Source organism: Podarcis vaucheri (assembly GCF_965113315.1).
Source record: "Podarcis vaucheri genome assembly, chromosome: 2".
In the NCBI taxonomy this organism is placed as follows: Eukaryota; Metazoa; Chordata; class Lepidosauria; order Squamata; family Lacertidae; genus Podarcis; species Podarcis vaucheri.
Window position 1 is genome coordinate 16,619,568 of NC_138760.1, and position 20,886 is coordinate 16,640,453.

Genomic DNA, 20,886 nt, shown 5'->3' on the forward strand with positions numbered 1-20,886 from the left:
GGTTCTTTAATTCCTCTTCACTTTCTGCCATCAAGGTTGTGTCATCTGCATATCTGAGGTTGTTGATATTTCTTCCGGCAATCTTAATTCCGGCTTGGGATTCATCCAGCCCAGCCTTTCGCATGATGAATTCTGCATATAAGTTAAATAAGCAGGGAGACAGTATACAGCCTTGCCGTACTCCTTTCCCAATTTGGAACCAATCAGTTGATCCATATCCAGTTCTAACTGTAGCTTCTTGTCCCACATAGAGATTTCGCAGGAGACAGATGAGGTGATCAGGCACTCCCATTTCTTTAAGAACTTGCCATAGTTTGCTGTGGTCAACACAGTCAAAGGCTTTTGCATAGTCAATGAAGCAGAAGTAGATGTCTTTCTGGAACTCTCTAGCTTTCTCCATAATCCAGCGCATGTTTGCAATTTGGTCTCTGGTTCCTCTGCCTCTTCTAAATCCAGCTTGCACTTCTGGGAGTTCTCGGTCCACATACTGCTTGAGCCTTCCTTGTAGAATTTTAAGCATAACCTTGCTAGCATGTGAAATGAGTGAAATTGTGTGGTAGTTGGAGCATTCTTTGGCACTGCCTTTCTTTGGGATTGGAATGTAGACTGATCTTCTCCAATCCTCTGGCCACTGCTGAGTTTTCCAAACTTGCTGGCATATTGAGTGTAGCACCTTAACAGCATCATCTTTTAAAATTTTAAACAGTTCAGCTGGAATACCATCACTTCCACTGGCCTTGTTATTTGCAGTGCTCAGTGTAGAACAGGCTTTTTCAACCTCGGCCCTCCAGATGTTTTTGGCCTACGACTCCCATGATCCCTAGTTAGCAGTGTCAGTGGTCAGGGATGCTGGGAATTGTAGTCTCAAAACATCTGGAGGGCCGAGGTTGAGGAAGAACCACTGAAAGTAATGGACCTAAATTAGTTTTGACCATGAATATTAATGGATCTACTCTGACTATGGCTAAGATTGGCTACAAGGCATTATTTCCAAAATGGAGTTTGCTGTTTGAAGCGACATAGTCTCAAAAGCAGAGACATCACCTTCCCAGCAAAGGTCTGTATAGTTAAAGCTATGGTTTTCCCAGTAGTGATGTATGGAAGTGAAAGCTGGACCATAAAGAAGGCTGATCGCTGAAGAATTGATGCTTTTGAATTATGGTGCTGGAGGAGACTCTTGAGAGTCCCATGGACTGCAAGAAGATCAAACCTCTCCATTCTGAAGGAAATCAGCCCCGAGTGCTCACTGGAAGGACAGATCCTGAAGCTGAGACTCCAGTACTTTGGCCACCTCATGAGAAGAGAAGACTCCCTGGAAAAGACCCTGATGCTGGGAAAGAAGGAGGGCACAAGGAGAAGGGGATGACAGAGGACGAGATGGTTGGACAGTGTTCTTGAAGGTACCAGCATGAGTTTGACCAAACTGCGGGAGGCAGTGGAAGACAGGGGTGCCTGGCGAGCTCTGGTCCATGGGGTCACGAAGAGTCGGGCACGACTAAACAACAACAATTCTCAAAATTGTTAGTATTGTGTTCTCATCCCTAAACCTTGAGGACCTCCCAAACTGGTCACTGTATATTCCTCGACAGGAAGAACTGCAAATCAAATTCCTGTTCCAGTTAAGCCTTGTTTTTGAAACAAGGTTTTCCTGAGGTCTAGAATATTTAAAATCCTTTTATTGCCCTTTGGACCAAACTTTGGGCTCACTCTTTGGGGCTGACTTGCTCTTCAGTCCTCATTCTGGCTTGCTTCATGATCCTGAGTTCTGGCTTGTCCTTCATTCCTAACTTGCTCTTTGATCTTCTGGATTGTTCCTCGGTTCTAAGAACATAAGAGCCCTGCTAGAGCAGACTAGAGACTCATCTAGTCCACCATCCTATTCTCAAAGTAGCCAACCAGATGCCCTTATGTGAGAACCTCACAAAAAGGACAGGAGCACAACAGCACTCTCCCCACTTGTGATTCCTAACAATCAACATTTAGAAGTCTAACGCCTCCAATTGTGGTGGTAACACATAGTACATGCAGATCCTACTATCCCAATGCTCGTTATACAAAAAAATCACTCATCCAAACATAATGAATTAGTACCCAAAGCTTGCTATACACATATTCAGATATCCAAACAGCCACACCAGCATGTAGTACCATAAACAGATAACCAACCTTAAACAAACTCTACTTTTTGTGTTTTGATGGTCTGTGGCATCTGTTTTGATAGAAACCGTGGTGGGAGGGAGGGTGGACGAGAGATTGGACAAATAAAAGAGCATTTTCCCTTCATTGTTTGCCATTTGCAAGGTTTCAGAGGGCTTTTTTTATCATTTGGGGGCCAAAATTCCGTGCTCGGGAACACATTAGAAATTTCCCTATAGGAATCAATGGAAACCATTGACTCTTTATGCAAATACTTGCCTAACAAGCCTTTTCCTGAGGACACATTGTGTTCAGATAGCAAGACCTGCATACGTTGATTTGTGACATGCTCCTCAGTCCTGTTTCCTGCTCAGTCCTTTATGTCTCACTTATTCTTCAGTCCTGGCTGAAGAATAATGGCATTATCTCTCAACTCCTGTTTCCCAGCTTAGACTGCTGCCCATGGCCCAGCCTTGACAGGTATTAAATACCATTGCATGCTAGCCATCAAATACAGTTAAATATTGAATGTGGTTGCATGCCAACTATTAAATATGGTCATATAAAAATATCATCATGTGCCGTTGCCAGCGATGCCCAATATTATACTGAAATCAAGAATCAGTGATTCTATAGCGGCAGATGATACAACAGCAAAATTAGCAAAGGAGGATATTGGAGGCAAATTACCGGTAGTAGGAATAAGTCAAATGAAGGGCTTGGTTTTTGCAAAAAACCTTCTCCCCTGTAAAAAGTGCCCTACCCTTGTGTAATGACATTGCAGGTCTTTCTTCCCACATATTGCTTCCCCCGTCCCCATGCATCTTAGATCACACCCCTCTCCCATCCTGGCTTTCAGACAACAGCACCATAATTAATCTTTTTTACATTTTCAATCAGTTGCTTTTTCAGCTCAATTTCCCCCCTTCAAAATGCCTTCTTCCTAATAGCTGAGGCCTCACCATCACATACCCAATCAAATTTGGCTACATGATCCCACTGAGTGCAAGCGAAGCTCATTCAGAGTAAAGGCAATGCTTTCTGAATGAGGAATCATTCTGTCTGAATTACTGCTCTTTGCCAATGTATGTCATACGACCAAACTAGATCAACTTTATAATGAAATCATTGTTGCTAGGAAGTGGGAGGAGAAATTGCTAGGAAGTGGGAGGTGGGAAAAATAGAGAAGGGTAGCCATGTAGTCTATTGCAGGAAAAACAACAAAGAGACTTGTGGCACCTTCAAGGACAACATAAGCTTTGTGGAATTAGTCATGATGAACTTTGGCTCAGTTGATTTCAATGGGAATTAAATGTGATTGACAGTCTGAAGCAAACCCATTTTACGTACAGTATAAACACATTGACCTCAGAGGCACCACTCAAGCTTCCCAGAAGTGCCACAGCACCATTTTATTGGGAAATAGCAATTTAATATTTCAGTTCTAGCATGGGTTTGGAAACCAAGCCTTATGAGGAACGGTTGAGGGAGTTGGTTATGTTTAGCCTGGAAAAGAAGAGACTGGGAGGAGATAGGATAGCCATCTGCAACTATTTCAGGGCTGTCACATGGAAGAAGGAACAAGCTTGTTTTCTCCTGCTCTAGAGGGTAGGACTCGAACCATAGAATCATAGAGTTGGAATAGACCACAAGGGCCATCGAGTCCAACCCCTTGCCAAGCAGGAAACACCATCAGAGCACTCCTGACATATGGTTGTCAAGCCTCTGCTTAAAGACCTCCAAAGTAGGAGACTCCACCACACTCCTTGGCAGCAAATTCCACTGTCGAACAGCTCTTACTGTCAGGAAGTTCTTCCTAATGTTTAGGTGGAATCTTCTTTCTTGTAGTTTGGATCCATTGCTCCGTGTCCGCTTCTCTGGAGCAGCAGAAAACAACCTTTCTCCCTCCTCTATATGACATCCTTTTATATATTTGAACCACTGCCTTCAAGTTACAAGACAGGAGATTCTGACTAAACATCAGGAAGAACTGTCATAAAGAGCTGTGGTTGTGGACTCTCCTTCCTTAGGGGTTTTTAAGCAGAGGTTGGATGGCCATCTGTCATGGATGCTTTAGCTGAGATTCCTGCATTGCAGGGGGTTGGACTAGATGACCCCTGGAGTTCCCTTCCAACTCTATGATTCCATGAACCCATGAGTAATCAAAACATTAGACAATCCAACAAAGCAAAGAACCATTGTAGATCCATGATGCATAATTAGATATTACTCGGGAACATAGAAAGGTTCAATCTAGGATCAGTCAAGAAAATGGGAATATTATTTTTGTGGAAACAAAGAAGGCCGATAGTAAGGTACTATACAGTGGTGCCCTGCAAGACGAATGCCTCGGAAGACGAAAAACTCGCTAGACGAAAGGGTTTTCCGTTTTTGAGCTGCTTTGCAAGACGATTTTCCCTATGGGCTTGCTTTGCAAGACGAAAACGTCTTGCAAGTGTTCCAATTTTTTTCCGCTTCCCCCCCTTTTCTAAGCCGCTAATAGCCTTTTAGCCGCTAATCCGCTAAGCCTTTAATAGCCGCTAAGCCTTTAATAGCCGCTAAACCGCTAATAGCGCTAATCCGCTAAGCCGTTAATAGGGTTGCTTCGCAAGACAAAAAAACCGCTAGACGAAGAGACTCGTGGAACGGATTAATTTCGTCTTGCGAGGCACCACTGTATAGTCATATGCAATTAGTACCATTGTAATCAAATTCAGTGGGAAAGCACCAGCCATAAGTTTGTTTTTTAAGATACATCAACAACATTCTCCATGTAGCAACAGAATTCATTGACTTAGTGGCACCTTGTGAAACATGCATCAAATGAGTCATTTTTTCCCCGGAAACTGCAATATTCAGGGCCTTATTAAACCAGATGTTAAGGGGAAAAGTTCAATGTTTTTATCCACCCGTGGGCATTAGTCCATCTGGCCACCACCAAGAAATATATAATAAGAGTTTTGATTCTGCACTATCCTCTTCAAACATCAGTAACTTTGCTTGCAGAAGGCTCCTGGTTCAATCTCCCACCTCTTCAGGTAGGGTTGGGAAAATCCCATCTGAAATCCCAGAGAACCAAGGTTCAAGTGCATGGCAGCTTCCTATGACAGCAAACTTGTGTCAGACTGAAGCCCCTAACTGGATCTAGCCTGCGTACGAGTTTTGAGCATTAATGTCTCCCTCTCATACATTATTTTTTTTATTGATAAAGACTTTGACATTTTACAACTTAAGAAATAGTCAAGACAGAATCATAGCAAAAAACAACAAATTATCATTCCCCATACAAAAAGGGGGGGGGAATGCAGCCGATCATTAAAATACAGTCCAAATTGATTCTTGGAGGGGTTTTTTATAATCTAATTTACTGTCGTTAAACAGCAATGCCTAGCTGCACACAGTCATTAAATTATCCAATTGATTCAATAAATCTCACAACAAGAGAGGGAGAGAAAGGGAGATCCTGCCCTATCTACAAGCTTATATTGGGTTTTATATTTAGCTTTACTGTCATAGCTTCCCTCAAAGATTCCTGGGAATTACAATGTGGTGAGATGTTGAGAGTCCCATGTTACCAACCCCAGCTCCCCCTCGCAGGACTACAGTTCCCAATTTCCTTGGGGAAAGGGAATTATTGTTAAACCTGTCTACACGCTGAGCATGGGTGTGCCCTAAGCTGATGGGTGGGGAATCTATGGTGCTTTAGATGTTGGACTCCATTTCCGGTCAGCCCCAGCCAGCATGGCCAGTGCTTAAGTAACAGGGGAGTCATCCCCAATATTTTTCAGGATGGACCCAGCCCCCCCCCAATTCTGTGGCGATCCTCCAAACATCACACCAGGGCAAAGCGTGTTCGCACTGGTGCGTCCCTTTTAAGAAGGTAAGGCGGCCGGCAGTGGGGGTTGGGTGGGGGACCGGGTTGTCCCAGCCAGATTGAGAGGGTGCACACCTGTGGCATCATGCATGTGCGACACTCCCCACCCAATGTTGGGGGCAGCTCGGTACATCTGTTAGGGAAAGTGGCAAGTAAGGAACCAAAGGGAAAGGAGGAATAGGAAGAATGGAGTAGACCCACAGAGCCAAAGGGATTCTGGGTTGGAAGCCAGGTGGCAAGTCTTGGTGAAGAAGAAGAAGAATTGTTTGGATTTGATACCCCGCTTTATCACTACCCTAAGTAGTCTCAAAGTGGCTAACAATCTCCTTTCCCTTCCTCCCCCACAACAAACACTCTGTGAGCTGAGTGGGGCTGAGAGACTTCAGAGAAGTGTGACTGGCCCAAGGTCACCAGCATGTGGAGAAGCGGGGAAGCAAACCCAGTTCACCAGATTATGAGTCCACCGCTCTTAAACACTACACCACACTGGCTTTTAAAAACATTTTATAAAATAGCCAACAGGAATCCAGTAAAAAGAAGTGTCCTTCTCCCCACCTTTCAGGACTTAGGGTCCTGCCCGTTGGGCTCTGAAATAAGCGAATGTGCTGGGACTCAGAGGACTCTCCCTAACAGGGAGTCTGATAGTTGGCTATTACTTCACTGGGTGTATTTACTTCAAAATGTGGCAAGCCATTCCTACTGTGTTTGGGGACCCTTCTGCTCATTCAACTGAATGAGCTGTGGACAACCTGCCCAAAAGTCTCACTCTGCCAGGACTGATCCTAGCTGCTGTCTAGCAAATGCATTAGGTCCAAGAGGAAGGTTGGATGTGAGGTCTCTCAGACAGATGTGCTCTCGGGAAGATCAGGAACAGATCCCCTACCTGTTCTCCACCCCTCTATATCTTCCCTTTGGCTTTAATCCTGCGCTGGGAGCATCTCCTGGGGAAGAATCCTGAGCTGTGGGGATCCTCATTCCCTGTCCTTCTGGTCAAGTATAAAACCTGAGACAGAATAGCCTGCAACTCACATGACAGATACTGACTAGGTTCATTGTTCCCTCATAAACACTATGCAGATGACATCACAGATCGCCACAGCATTGTGGAGTATCACTTGTGACCACTCAAGTGACCCTGAACCAGGCTGAGCCCTTGCTTTTACTAAGAATGGGCTCAGAAATAAGCCTAAGTGGAGAAAGCCAGAGAGTTCCAGAAAGACATCTACTTCTGCTTCATTGACTATGCAAAAGCCTTTGACTGTGTTGACCACAGCAAACTATGGCAAGTTCTTAAAGAAATGGGAGTGCCTGATCACCTCATCTGTCTCCTGCGAAATTTCTATGTGGGACAAGAAGCTACAGTTAGAACTGGATATGGAACAACTGATTGGTTCCAAATTGGGAAAGGAGTACGGCAAGGCTGTATATTGTCTCCCTGCTTATTTAACTTATATGCAGAATTCATCATGCGAAAGGCTGGGCTGGATGAATCCCAAGCCGGAATTAAGATTGCCGGAAGAAATATCAACAACCTCAGATATGCAGATGACACAACCTTGATGGCAGAAAGTGAAGAGGAATTAAAGAACCTTTTAATGAGGGTGAAAGAGGAGAGCGCAAAATATGGTCTGAAGCTCAACATCAAAAAAACGAAGATCATGGCCACTGGGCCCATCACCTCCTGGCAAATAGATGGGGAAGAAATGGAGGCAGTGAGAGATTTTACTTTCTTGGGCTCCATGATCAGTGCAGATGGTGACAGCAGTCACGAAATTAAAAGACGCCTGCTCCTTGGGAGAAAGGCGATGGCAAACCTAGACAACATCTTAAAAAGCAGAGACATCACCTTGCCAACAAAGGTCCGTATAGTAAAAGCCATGGTTTTCCCAGTAGTGATGTATGGAAGTGAGAGCTGGACCATAAAGAAGGCTGATCGCCGAAGAATTGATGCTTTTGAATTATGGTGCTGGAGGAGACTCTTGAGAGTCCCATGGACTGCAAGAAGATCAAACCTCTCCATTCTGAAGGAAATCAGCCCTGAGTGCTCACTGGAAGGACAGATCCTGAAGCTGAGGCTCCAATACTTTGGCCACCTCATGAGAAGAGAGGACTCCCTGGAAAAGACCCTGATGTTGGGAAAGATGGAGGGCACAAGGAGAAGGGGACGACAGAGAATGAGATGGTTGGATGGTGTTCTTGAAGCCACTAGCATGAGTTTGATCAAACTGCGGGAGGCAGTGGAGGACAGAAGTGCCTGGCGTGCTCTGGTCCATGGGGTCACGAAGAGTCGGACACGACTAAACGACTAAACAACAACAACAACATTCTCCAAAATATTAGGAAATGTCCATGGCTTATTTTTGAGCCTATCCGAACCCAGATTAGAATTCCATGAACTTCCCCCATCCTAAATACCAGACAGAGGTGATGAACTGTGTTGCCATTGTCCTCTTTCACCACCTCTGTGTTTCATCTTTACATTATTTTTTATTTGTTTCTCATTAGCTTCTAGTCTGTTGGTGGCACCAACTGTGACTCATAACCTTTCATTAACAAAGCAGGAACAGGCAAGTTCTGTTTTTTGGTGACTATCTATGCTTAAGACACCAGGTGAACATGAACTTACATGCCTTCTTGAAAAGGATTTCCTGGAACACATGCAAAATGATGCCCATTGTCAGAAGGTTAAAGAAAGTTAGCGCGTAAATCTAAACTGCTGTGCTCAAAAGTGATGGGTGACTATTACTCTTTTCTGGTGTGAAGCCAATTTCTCTTTACCATGATCGTGATCATTCTAAGTTATACAAGCTCAGGTCAGGGAGTTATTCGGAGGGAGGTACCCCAGAGAACACTAGATGCCCCCAAGAAGCACAGAGCAAGGATGCTTCTTCAGCAGTCTGAGTTGTCTCTGGCTTTGTTGCCATTTGTACCTGGCCTGTGTCTGTGCTGGTGTAATTCTGCCTCTTCAACCAGTGTGTCCCCTGTTGCTGCCATATTATTATGGTGATGATAATAATTGTGCAGTGAAACCAAGTTACCTGCACAGCAACACTGGGAGAGGAATCTGATATTGGCAAAGAATTTTCCCCAATTTATGGGGGGGGGGAGGCAAACCCAACAAACTGGGCAAAATTAAACCCATTTCAGCAGGCTGCTCTGGAGTGAGATGCAGATGGAGGAAAATGTGTCTGTTTCATCATGGCTATTAAGATAAATCAATAAATGCGGCTGCAGGGGATGTGTGGGTGCCATTGAGGTAGGAAGGGGCTGCCTTCTGCATGGAGCTTGTCAGTGTTCCTCAACTGTGAGCCCCCAGATGCTCTTGGACTACAACTCCCATCATCCCTGACCATTGGCTAATCTGACTCGCGATGATGGGAGCTGACAACATCGGATGATGGGAGTCCTGATGATGGGAGTCGACAACACCTGAGAACCAAAGAACATTCATGGCTGATTTGCAAATTTAGGAAAACCACATGGCAGGGTTCTTAGGGGACTGTACCACTCATACACAAGCGCTGGACCATGTTTTGAATCCTCAGTGCTTAAGGGCTCTTCCAGATTACCTTTTTATGTACCATACTCCCTGATTTCTTTGTATAACTCTTACCTAGTAACAGGACTATATCGTATCTTTTTTGACCATCTGTCCCGATTTGTTTAAAGGGTGGCTAAACAAGAACACACTCCTTTTGATTTGCGTCTTCCTGTTAATCATTTGTTCATCCCATACTTTTCAATCCATTTCCTTGTCACTTTCCTAACTTCAAAATGTCAGTTTGTTTTAAGAAGTGGTTTTGCTGCACTAAGGCATCAGAGCACTTTAATCAACTTTAATTGCACAAACTGAAATTTATGGTGTGCACCTGAATCACTTCTGCAAAATAGTGACAGTCTTGAAAATTCCTTACGCGAAGAAAATGAAGGGCAGCCTAAAAATCCCCTTGCATGTAGAAAATTAAGCGTATCAGTGGGAAAGCCAGGCTTGACCCCTTCTCCCTAATATGCTATTATTCTTATTCTTATTAATTAATTAAATTTGTATACCACTTTATACCCACATGTCTCACAGCGGTTACATTTAGAACCTTCCAGTGGTTTTTCATGTGGAAAGCAGTCCAGTGGCGCCTCAAAACAGAAATACCTCTCTATTTGATTTTTGTTTTTCCTAAAGGAATTAAAAATAGCAAGTGTCCTCAAGCTAGTCTTCAAGCTCAATTGCACAAAAGGCCATCAGAGGTAACTCCTGCACCTTTATATCACACTAGCTTCATTGGGCGAAGAAGCAAGACAAGCAATGCCTCTTGCTCACCACCCTTGCCCAGCCTGTGTTGAGCGGCTATGAATCTCGGAGAGTGAGAGCTAAGCAGTAAAATCAGAAAGCATCCCTCCTGGTGTGGCATATTGGTCAGGGAAGTCTCTACTGACAGCTGTAAGGAGAGATTGCATCATGGTGTCTGTTCCTTTGGAGGCAGGCCATGGCCAAATCCTGGCCTCTCTGGAATTTGGCAGGGAGACCAGAACTCCTCCTTTGCATTTTGACATAGATCCCAGCTGAAACCCTTTGGGGTTTTATGTTAATAACAAATATACGCAAGCACAAACACAGCTCTCTCACAAACACACACACTAAGAATTGCTCCTACCACTTTAAAGGGTAAAGGTAAAGGGACCCCTGACTTTAGGTCCAGTCGCAGATGAATCTGGGGTTGCGGCGCTCATCTCACTTTATTGGCCGAGGGAGCCGGCGTACAGCTTCCGGGTCATGTGGCCAGCATGACCAAGCCGCTTCTGGCGAACCAGAGCAGCGCACGGAAACTCTATTTACCTTCCCGCCAGAGTGGTACCTATTTATCTACTTGCACTTTGACGTGCTTTTGAACTGCTAGGTTAGCAGAAGCAGGGACCGAGCAACGGAAGCTCACCCCATCACGGGGATTCGAACCGCCGACCTTCTGATCGGCAAGCCCAAGGCTCTGTGGCTTAGACCACAGCACCACTTTAAAGGCACCCAAACAGCAATTCATGTCAGAGATATCCTTTATGATTTGAGCCATTGCCAGAGATGAAAATACCTTCCACCTGGTGTCAGATCCTGAAGTCTACAGCCTATTGTTCCTACCTGGGCTGGCCCAAGACATTTTCCCACCTGAGACTAAGGGCAAGAGGACACCCTCACAGTTCCATGCCAAATGGGCTGGCAGCTGAATCTTATTTCAAATTTCAAATACAGTACTCCCACTTGTCTTCCCTTCACTTTGCCAGCCATGACATCAGGAACCTTGGCAGGAGTGGCCTAAGCCGTGGGCATGCTCATATTGATCAATGATGTCACTCAACACGTTAGTAAGGCTGTCTGTCATCGTTGCAACAACATCATAAATGCAGCCTTGTGACAGGCATCTTATTTCCTACCCGCCCTTATAATGGTAGTGACAGCATGCTTAAAAAGTCAAAGGGTGGCATGTAGTTTCTGTTCAATCTATGCCATGAAATGTGGCAACCCTACAGCAGCCACAGAGGACAGTTTTCAGTTCACATGGGCTGTCAATTAAAGGCATTTCAAATCAGCACTCACTGATATGCATTCTGCTAGTGTAAACTCAGGACAAATAAGCTGAAAATTCAGCAGGAGTAACCCGTCCACTATTGGCTCATCGACAGGAAGCTGTTATTTAGAAAACAGATACACACACATGTCTGGTCAGAGTGACCTCTGCTGGGTAGCCCAAGGGAAAGTGACTTCCCATTATGAAGCACTTGTTGTGGTTTTCTTTTGGCTCCCATCAAAGAAGGAAATTCCTAGTGGGAAGCAGGTCAGTACAACTTTTTCTACCTTTGACCACAGACACCCTGCCCAGGGGAGCTCAGTGCTAGATCCCATTGGCTGAGAAGCAGGGAGGCAACATCTGAGACCAGAGCTCTCTATCTCCCCAGCCAGGATAGAACGACATTCAGGTCAAGAGGAATTTGGGACAGTTTGCTATCAATGGATAGGTACTTCTGTGAGGCTATAGTACAGGGGTCAGCAAACTTTTTCAGCATGAAGCCGGTCCACTGTCCCTCAGACCTTGTGGGGGGCTGGACTATATATTGGGAGGGGGAATGAACAAATTCCTATGCCCCACAAATAACCCAGAGATGCATTTTAAATAAAAGGACACATTCTACTCATGTAAAAACATGCTGATTCCCGGACCGTCCACGAGACGGATTTCGAAGGCAATTGGGCCGGATCCAGCCCCCGGGCTTTGTTTGCCTACCCATACTATAGTAGCTCAGGCCGCACTAGTTCAGTGAGCTAGAGAAGAAGGGTAAGCTGAAGGCAGGAACTGGGTCTCTGAATGATGCAGGAAGACATTTTAAAGTACTGACCCCAGAGGGCAGGGCCAGATTTAGGTTTGATGAGGCCCTAAGCTACTGAAGTTAATGGGGCCCTTTATATAACAGGCAGGGCCCATTACTTACATCATAGAAGCCTACACAACACAAAACACTGTCGCTGTAAGTAGGTTTTATTTTATTTGTTTTTTATCTTATATTTTGGAAATGTACATCCAGTTTTTCCCCCCTTTAAGATTTTTGGGGGCCCCAAGAGAGTAGGGCCCTAAGTTATAGCTTGTTTAGCCTATACATAAATCCGACACTGCCAGAGGGTGTTTTGCTTCAGGTAGCAGTACACTGTCTTGGGCACAGACAGAACCATAGCTGTCAAGCGTCCCTTAGTTGGCGGGACAGTCCCTTATCCTAGCGCCATGTCCCGCTGCTGTCCCTTATTGATGATGTCCCTTAAATAAGCTACTGAAGGTAATGGGGCCCTTTCTATGTCCAGCTGTGCTTTGTCAACAACAAATTGTTGCTGTTTTTTTGTGTTGAATATATGCTATATGGCAATTTATGGACCTAATAGGTATCTAAAGCCATTTGCACGCAACAAAATATGTATTTTATCAAAGTAATTGTTGATCCCTTATTTTAGCTGCTGATCCCTTATTTTCGAGGCTGCTGGTCCCTTATTTTCAAATCTGTAAGTTGACAGCTATGGACAAAACAGAAGCCTTGCTTGCAAGATATTCCATGACAACCATTGACTACTCAGTGTGGTGTAGTGATTAGTGTGTTGAACTAGGACTTGGGTTATCAGAATTCAAATCTCCAGTCGGCCACAAAGCTCACTGAGTGGCTTTGGGCTATTCACTGTCTCTCAGCTGAGTCTACCTCACTGGGCTGATGTGAAGATACAATGGAGTGGGGGGGGTAGAGAGAACCATGTATGCATTGAGCTCCTTTGGTAGATATCATTGCAATAAATAAAGAAAATCGGTGATGGTTCCACTGCAGGGTTTCATTGGAGGGAACAATAGTCAATAAGGTCCAAAGGCCCAATTGCAGAAAGACTTGAGTTTAAATTGTCCAAAGGGTGTAGAGATTATTTTAGGAGCGTTTGTTGAGTAGGGTGGCCCTGGACATCCTTCTGCACAGTATCCAACCCTTTCCCAGACCTATAATCCGTGGGATGTTAGCATCCAAAATGCATATGAAGGCAGCCCTGTTTAGGGAAGCTTTTAATGTTTGAGGCATTAGTGTATTTTAATATTGTGTTGGAAGCCACCCAGAGTGGCTGGGGAAACCCATCCAGATGGGTGGGGTATAAATAATAAATTAGTAGTAGTAGTAGTAGTAGTAGTAGTAGTAATAAAGGGTTAATTGCAAGAGCTGTAGAACTCTATGGCATCATACACTCTGTGGCAGTTATGGCAATTGGTACAGTCTTAACAGTTAACAAAATAAAAAAAATTCCTTCCAGTAGAACCTTAGAGACTAACTAAGTTTGTTCTTGGTATGAGCTTTCGTGTGCATGCACACTTCTTCAGATACACTGAAACAGAAGTCACCAGACCTTTATATATAGTGAGAGGGTGGTATTCCTCAGAAAGTATTACTCAGAAGGGTGGTGGGAATGGGTGATTGGCTGATAGGTGTGGTAGACCTGTTGACAACTGTTTACCACACCTATCAGCCAATCACCCATTCCCACCACCCTTCTGAGTAATACCCCTCCCCATGCATGCACACAAAAGCTCATACCAAAAGCAAACTTAGTTGGTCTCTAAGGTGCTACTGGAATGAGTTTTTTATTTTGTTTTGACTATGGCAGACCAACACAGCTACCTACCTGTAACTTAACAGTTAACAGTTATACTTCATTGTGTATTTAATCTGCAACTGCAAGTATACTAAGTATATCTTCAACATCCAATTTGTTGGACTGGTCATGTTGTGCAGATGCCTGATGATCGTCTTCCAAAGCAACTACTCTATTCCGAACTTTAAAATGGAAAGCGTAATGCTGGTGGTCAACAAAAGAGGTTTAAAGACTCTCTCAAGGGAAATCTAAAACGAATGTAGTATAAACACCAAAAACTGGGAAACAATGGCCTGTGAGTGCTCCGATTGGAGAACAGCCTTTAACAAAGGTGTCGTGGGTTTTGAAGACGCTTGAACTCAGGATGCAAGGGAGAAACGTGCTAAGAGGAAGGCACACTTGACAAATCCACACCGTGATCAACTCCCACCCAGAAACCAATGTCCCCACTGTGGAAGGATGTGTGGATCCAGAATTGGCCTCCACAGTCACTTACGGACTCACTGTTAAGACCGTGTTTATGGAAGACAATCTTACTCGGCTACGAGCGATTGCCAAAGAAGAAGAAGAAAGAATAAGCAAAAGTTACATGTTATTTAAACTTGCATGGTGTCTTGCATGGTTTTTACAGGAGGGAAAAATAACTAATTAAAGGATCAAACAACCCAGGACTGTCTTCCGCATACTCTGCAAATGGGAACTAGAGTCTGCTTCCCACATAATCCACCCCTCCCTCAGCAGATAATGATAAGGAAATCTTCAGGTGTGGCATAAGGCAGTTGAGGTGCGAAGGTGTTGACAATACAGATGGAAAAGATGAGAGAAGCTGGGACAGCTTTCTCAATTGCTGTGATGACACAAATGCACAATAACAAAGTAGAACTCTTGAAACTGGGTTGACCATTTCACCGATCTTTTCCAGGGGGAGAAGACATTCTCCCAACAGTTTCTCAGGGATGAGGACTTGCCATTCGTTGCGGCTTTTGGAGTTTTGCTTTCATTGCTGGAAGTTGCGGCAGCAGCAGCCACAACTGCATTGGCAGCCTGGCCACCATTTCTCATCCTCACCTAAGTCCGAGACCTAGTGAGATGTCCTGAATGCCTGCCACCACCCAAAAAAAAAACCCCAAAAAAACCAACAGTGGAGACCAGCCCAAGAAAAATCTGCAAAGTAGCCTTCCTTTTCTGGGATGAAGTAGTGGTGAGACAAAGGGGGAAATGTGGAGAATTTTGGCTTAGGTCTACTGCAGGCTTCCTCAACCTTGGCCCTCCAGATGTTTTTGGCCTACAACTCCCATGATGTCTAGCTAGCAGGACCAGTGGTCAGGGATGATGGGAATTGTAGTCTCAAAACATCTGGAGGGCTGAGGTTGAGGAAGCCTGCTCTACTGTAATTATAATACTGGATAGGAGAGAGAAGAAGCAGCCATGAATCTCTCATACAACCAACCTCACAGAAGGGAGGACATAGTTCACTGGCAGAGCATCTGCTTTGCATGCAGAAAATCTCAGGTTCAATCCCCAACATCTCCAGGCAGGGATAGGAAAAGACCCTGGAATCATAGAATTGTAGAGTCGGAAGGGACCCTGAGGATCATTTAGTCCAACCCCCTGCAATGCGGGAATATTCAGCTGTCCCACATGGGGATTGAACCTGCAACCTTGGCATTATCAGAATAAATAATAATAATAATAATAATAATAATAATAATAATAATAATAATAATAATAATTTATTTATGCCCTGCCCATCTGGCCGGGTTTCCCCAGCCACTTTGGGCGGCTTCCAACAGAACACTAAAATACAATAACCTATTAAACATTAAAAGTTTCCCTTTAACCCAGCCATAGGCAAACTCCGGCCCTCCAGATGTTTGGGACTACAACTCCCATCATCCCTAGCTAACAGGACCAGTGGTCAGGGATGATGGGAATTGTAGTCCCAAAACATCTGGAGGGCTGGTGTTTGCCTATGCCTGCTCTAACCAGCTGAGCTATCATAGGTCACCACTGCAGAACCACTGCCAGCCAGCGCAGACAATACAGGGTTAGATGGACCCAGTAGCTTCTTCTGTTAAGCACTTCCATTCCTAGAGGTGCCTCACTGAAGGTAGTACAGAATAGCTGGAGCAGGAAGGGAGAGACGGCAGAGAGGCATCCACCAGATGTGCGCCCCTCCCCATTTCGGCCCTGGTCCAGCGGTTAGATGCAGGTGGCAGGGGGCCAGGGAGGTTTTAGCAACAAGGCTGTGGCACAGCTCGGCCTCTCGGCTTCCATGCCCTCCCTGCTGCTCAGCTGTTTGACTGGTGGCCTGGCTCCCTGCTTCTAGGTTCATGTAAGGCCTGGAACGCTCCCCAATTATCCCTGGAAAATACCAGCTCGCGCATAAAGAGACAGCAATAATATTTTATTTGTGCTTTTTTATGATACAAGCTCTTGAAAGCAGTCCTGGCAAAGGGAGGCGAAAGTGATATATTATCATCTAATAAAGCAATTGAACATGACAGCTTTTAAGGAAGATCTGAGATGGGATGTGGTTACGGGTCTTCTGAGTGCGTGCGGGGGGAGGGCAGGGAAGGGGGGGTGGAAGTGCAAGGGGAAGAAAAGCAGGTGGGACGAGAAGGCAGGAAACGTAAATACACCATTAGTGTGCAGAGGTGCTCCGCTTTCTGTTATTTTAACCAAGTCATAAATGTGGTTTATAGCCTTGCAAACAACATAAAGACGACAGCGTTCCCAGCTAATCCTTCAAAACTATTATAGGGCTTTAGAAGCACATAAAAATGCACGCACAAAACATGCCCCCACACTGGATACACATGCAGTTGTTGCTTGTGTGGGGTTTATTGGGGTTCCATGTGAAGACATTTTGAGCACATGTCTGCACTGAAGGAGTGCAGCCTGCCATGCTTGCCTCCTCCCAGACCCACATTCTGCAGTCTGCACACTTCCTGATCTAGCCCCTCTCCTTTCTCTGCACTGCCAAGGGGGGGTGATGGTGGAAGCAGACAGCAAGACACCACCCCCAGGAACTCAGGGTGCCTACGATTAAGGATGGAGGGATGGAGCTGTCGGTTTTGGTTTCTTTCGTTTCTCATTCTCCCAAGCTGAAATTCAGCTCTCCACATTTCCCCTGCAATTTGCAAATGTGTGTTGCTGTTGTTAAACCCTTGTGAAGAAATCGCCAGCATTTTAGTGCGAACAAGCTCATCTTCTGTATGCAGTTTTGTCCAATAAACAGTGATACCTCAGGTTACATAAGCTTCAGGTTACAGAAGCTTCAGGTTACAGACTCCGCTAACCCAGAAATAGTACCTCGGGTTAAGAACTTTGCTTCAGGATGAGAACAGAAATCGTGCTCCGGCGGCGCGACAGCAGCAGGAGGCCCTATTAGCTAAAGTGGTGCTTCAGCTTAAGAACAGTTTCAGGTTAAGAACGGACCTCCGGAACGAATTAAGTTCTTAACCTGAGGTACCACTGTACACCTCTTTGCAAAGCAATTTCCCCAATATCATGCATTTTGTACTTTGCTTTCACTGATATATTTTTTTTTAATGTCCGCCTTACCCTAATAATGTGCATTTTTGAATGCATTACTCAGCAAGAGAGCTGCATTGCAAAATTCGGAGGAGTGGGAATTTCAAAGGCCAGCTGCATTCCGGTTCACATTCTTGCAGAAATTGCTTCTCCTGTAAATGCAAACTGCACTGGAATTTCTCCCCATCCCTTCACCCCTTTCAGATGGCGGTCATGGGGAAGAATGAAAGAGGAGACCTGCTAGGGTGCTCAGACACAAGTTGTGGGCAAAGACTGGGGAAACTGTTTCACCCTACGGGCCACTTTCTTTTCTAGGCAACCTTGCAAGGGCCACTTGCCCTTGGTGTGCAGGGCCAAAGGAAAAAGAGGGGGGGCGGCAAATGTATTTTTTGCCTTTATGCAATAGGCTAGCTTCTACACACACTTAACACCTCCTCTCTATCCTCCATGAAGACCAGCATCATCAGAGCCGGACATGTTCCAGCCAGGCAAAAACACCTGAGGTGCAAAGCAAGGGCCAGTGAAGACAGTTCCAAGGGCAAGATAGAAAGATCTGGAGGATTCCATTCAGCCCCTGGATTTCAGGTTCTCCCCACATCTCACTGCAGAGCGACTGCACAGATGGGCAGACAGTTGATCACGGTCTACTGATAGATCTCTGGATGATTTGCAGTACCAGAGAATCACAGAATTGGAAGGGACCCCAGGGGTCATCTAGACCAACCACCTGCAATGCAGGAATCTCAGCTCAAGCATCCATGACAGATGCCCATCCAACCTCTGCTTAAAAACCTCCAAGGAAGAAGAGTCCACCACCTCCCGAGGAGACAGTTCTTCCTAACGTTTAGCCAGAATCTTCTTTCTTGTAATTTGAATCCATTTCATTGGGCCCTACCTTCTGGAGCAGCGGAAAACAAGCTACTCCATCTTCCAAATAACATTCCTCATCAGGACACTAGATGCTGTCCATGGGGCTTCTCTCACACTTGAACTGGAGCCTGCAGCACAACTTCAGGATGAAACAGTGAAATCTGTCATGATTAAATGGGCACAGGATGTTAGACATAATATTATGTTTGCTGACTGGGAACAGTTATGGACCACAGATATGAAGTTTACTGCATGTAATGTATGCTACTACAGCAGCAAGAATACTCATCGCTAAGTATTGGAAGACACAAGATCTACCCACTCTGGAAGAATGGCAGATGAAGGTGATCGACTACATGGAATTGGCTGAAATGACTGGCAGAATCCGAGACCAGGGAGAAGAGTCGGTGAAAGAAGACTGGAAGAAATTTAAAGACTATTTAAAGAAATATTGTAAAATTAATGAATGTTAGAAGGATGTTGGATAGAAACTAAGCGGTTTCCAGCTGTAATGCTTTAGGAGATATGAAAAAAAGATTCACAAATGGGTAAAAGTTTAATGGTATGGATTTGCTGAACTAGCAAACTGAATTGGAATACAGGGAGGGGAGGTGTGAGGAGGTCTGAGGAAATAAGTGTACGGAAGTTATGTTATTGAAAATTAATGTGTGTTTTTAATTGTTTTTTATTTTGTATGTTTATTTTTCATTTTTTGCTATATTTTAAAAACTTTCAATAAATATCTTTAAAAAAAATAAAATAAAGCCTGCAGCACAACTGTTGGCAGGTATGATGATGCCTTGTTAGCACTTAACATCTGTGCTCAGAGATCTCACTGGTTGCTAATCTGATACCGAGCCAAGGTCATTGGGGTAAGTATAAAGGTAAAGGGACCCCTGAATTAGGTCTAGTCGCGAACGACTCTGGGGTTGCGGCGCTCATCTCGCTTTATTGTCCGAGGTACAGCTTCTGGGTCATGTGGTCAGCATGACTAAGCCGCTTCTGGCAAACCAGAACAGCGCACGGAAACGCCGTTTACCTTCCCGCTGGAGCGGTACCTATTTATCTACTTGCACTTTGACGTGCTTTCAAACTGCTAGATTGGCAGGAGCAGGGGCTGAGCAATGGGAGCTCACACCATCACAGGGATTCAAACCACCAACCTTCTGATTGGCAAGCCCTAGGCTCTGTGGTTTAGACCACAGCACCACCAGTGTCCCAGGTTAGTACACAAAGCTCTTAAAACTTGGCATCTGCTTACCTAAAAGATGTGCTTACCCCACATCTGTCTGTTCAACTGCTTTGATTGGCGGAACGGGCACTGCTATAGGTGCCATGTACTACCTGTTCTGCATTTGTAAGAACTTGATAATTTCATGTAGCAGCACCTAAGCTTTCAAACTCCCTGCCTATTGATATCAAGAAGGAACCTTCGCTTTATTCTTTGAGGCACCTGCAAGAAACATTCTTCTTTAGACAAGCTTACCTACATGCCCAGAAATGCTGGTGTGAATTTTAATCTGATTTAGTATTTTAACTTTTTGAATGTTTTAAAGTATTGTAATTCCCCCCCCCCCTGGTTTTCTGGTTTCATCTTTTTGCAAACCACTTTGAGGTTTGCTTGCCTGCTTGCTTGTTTTTACAATCAAGCAGTGTATAATAATAATAATAATAATAATAATAATAATAACAACAACAACAACAACAAGAATAATAATAATACATTTTATTTATATCCCGCCCTCCCCAGCCGAAGCCGGGCTCAGGGCGGCTAACAACAATCAAATAATCAAACAGTAAAATAGTTACACAATCTAAACGTATAAACGTTATGAAATAGAATTTTTAAAAGGCTGGGTTTCCAAAGCCCTTTATCATCTTGGTCATTCTCCTCTGCATACGTTACAGCTTGACAGTATCCTTCTTAAACTGTGGTGCCCAGAATTGGACACAGTGTTCCATGTGCGGTCTGACTAAGGCAGAATAGAGCAGTTCTATTACTTTCCTTCAGCTGGACACTATACTTCTGTTGATGCAGCCTAGAATAGGATTAGCTTTCATTGCTGCTGCATCATACTGTTGACCAGTGTTATATTTGTGGTCTGCTAAAACCCGTAGATCCTTTTCACATGTATTTCTGGCAAGCCCTTAGTAGATCTGCAAGAATTTATGACTCCCTATTGTTTAACAGTAGCAACAACAAAGTGATTTTTCCCACCTGTCGGGAGGAATGAAGGAAAGCTCATCAGGAATGGACTTTTGTGTAAAAAAAACTTTTGGGTTGGATTAGCTAAGGATGCCATATTTCAAAATTGTTGAG

At 44.5% G+C, this 20,886-nt stretch overlaps 1 long non-coding RNA gene across 2 annotated transcripts; it reads right to left on the reverse strand.

The window, feature by feature from the left end:
• Positions 1–4,910: 4,910 nt before the first annotated feature.
• LOC309526680 lies at positions 4,911–8,678 on the reverse strand. Of its 2 annotated transcripts, none has more exons than XR_014216829.1 (3): positions 8,328–8,678; positions 6,894–7,196; positions 4,911–5,195 (listed from the first exon to the last, which is right to left on the reverse strand). It is a non-coding gene; the product is annotated as an uncharacterized lncRNA (long non-coding RNA). The 2 variants fall into 2 exon arrangements; XR_014216830.1 differs by having other exon boundaries at positions 4,911–5,237.
• Positions 8,679–20,886: the final 12,208 nt, after the last annotated feature.